At 38.0% G+C, this 1,967-nt stretch overlaps 1 protein-coding gene across 1 annotated transcript in view; it reads right to left on the bottom strand.

The window, feature by feature from the left end:
* Window positions 1-1,967, bottom strand: part of TMPRSS11D (transmembrane protease, serine 11D) — a 35,641-nt gene that overhangs the window by 26,347 nt on the left and 7,327 nt on the right. The gene's annotated exons all lie outside the window — the stretch shown is intronic.

Raw genomic sequence — 1,967 nt, 5'->3', positions numbered from 1 at the left:
TACATCAAATTAATTTCTAACTACATTCTCTTGGCCAGAGAAGTAAATTGATGTTTTCTAGGGATTATATTTCTGCTATCCTAGTCTGAGAGTATATAGGATGATGTTGGAAAATAGTGACTTTTTGTTCAGGTTATAGGCCCCAAACTGACAAGACTTTGTAATTCTTTTTATTATGTCTTATGATTAACCTGAATCGACAAAAAAAGCAAGCAATTCTGGTGGTTAGAAGAAGCCACATAAATGGTGTCAGCAAACATAATTTACAAGTCTACAGAAACACCAACAGAGAACCAGGACAATAAAAGCTTCCCAAAGCTGCCAAGAAAATTTTTATGAGGTCAAGTCTGAGTACAGATTGGGCAGTCCACTGCTACTTCTTCCCTTCTCAGAAGGAGGTGGGGAACCTAAACATCACTCCATGGGCCAGTGTGATCAGCAGTGTCTTCTTTCAACAAAAACCCACCAAAGCGAACTAAGAATAAAGGTACCACTGCCTTGGCAAAGAACACAAAACACTTGGCAATTTTACTCTTTATATTTTTGGAAAACTGTATTTACAAAATAATTTTAAAGCTTACCTTTAGTAATAAGATTTTCTGTAGCCTCAGGAGTAATTGCTAGCATTGAAAACAAAAGAGACAGAATAAGATCAACACAATAAGGGCTGTATCATTTCACTGTGATTTCTTAAAGTGTAGTACTCAGACAACCAGAATCAGAATCACTTGGAGCGTTTGCTAAAATGAAGATTTCTAGGTTCCATCTCAGATCTGCTGAAACAATCTCTCAGTCATGGTCCCCCAAAATATCTTGTGTTTACAACCTTCCCCCAGTTTGTTGTTATGCACACTAAAGTTTATGCTTTAATTTCTTGTTCAATACTTATTAGATATCTCTGCTCGCAAGTTACTCAGTTTAGTCGGGAAAACAGAAACATAAAGCAAGCCATTGAGACACAATGTGATAAATGCTATAAGAGAAGTTCATTTTTCATTTATTCAAATGTACCTATGTATGCTTATTCCTCTACTGGTACTATTCCATGTGCTTCAGATTTAGCAGTGACCAAAATACAGGAGCCCTGCTCTCACATAATTTACAGATAGAAAATCAGGGATCATTGAAATAAATTTAAGTGTGAAGTGGAAAGAAGAAAGGCGAAAGTAACCAATGCTATCTAAGATAACCCCAGAAGTTATCAGCGAGGAAATAACATTTGAGCTGGAGGAAATGACATTTATACTGTATTTTGAAGACCAGAAGGAACTTTTCAGGAAAACAAGAGGAAAAAAGACATTCCAGGGGGAAGGTACAGTGGGCACAAATGCATGGCGATGTGAGATGTTTGCGGAGCAATGAAGTCCAGAGAGCTAGTGCATGTGTTGCATGCGGGGACATGTGGGGGAACCTGAAAAAGAAAATACCTCAGGATCAGGTAGTGAAGGTCTGTCTATTTCAATTTAAGGTCTTCATACAGGACGGTCTTCTCTGCATGTCCAACAGCATCTCAAACTCCATGTGACCAGTTTTATCCAAAATTTGCTATCTTTCCTCCTTTAGTGAATGACACAACTTCGACCGGTAGCTAGAACTCTGACACTGTTTCCAAATACTCCTTTCTCACCATTCCACATCTTATTGGTTTCCAGGTTCTGTACCTCTACCCCTGTCTTTTGAACTAGCCCCATCCTCCCTTTTGCTACTACTTTAGTTCATGTTTTCATCATTCGACACCAGTACTATTATGATAACCTTCAAGCTGAGTTCCCTGTCACCAGGGAGCTTCTGCACTTTTTCAATTCATCCACCTCTACCTTACCAGACTAATCTTTTCCACAAATGTATTTTAGATCACATTCTTCCTGGCTTGAAATGTTTTACTAAGAAATCAGTCTTTTTATTTTCTATAAGAAAAATCCGAACCTGTCAAGACAGATTTTCATGCTCTGTAAAACCAATTTACG

Source organism: Propithecus coquereli, unplaced genomic scaffold (assembly GCF_000956105.1).
Source record: "Propithecus coquereli isolate 6110/MARCELLA unplaced genomic scaffold, Pcoq_1.0 Scaffold230, whole genome shotgun sequence".
NCBI lineage: Eukaryota > Metazoa > Chordata > Mammalia > Primates > Indriidae > Propithecus > Propithecus coquereli.
This window is presented reverse-complemented; position numbering and strand designations above follow the sequence as displayed.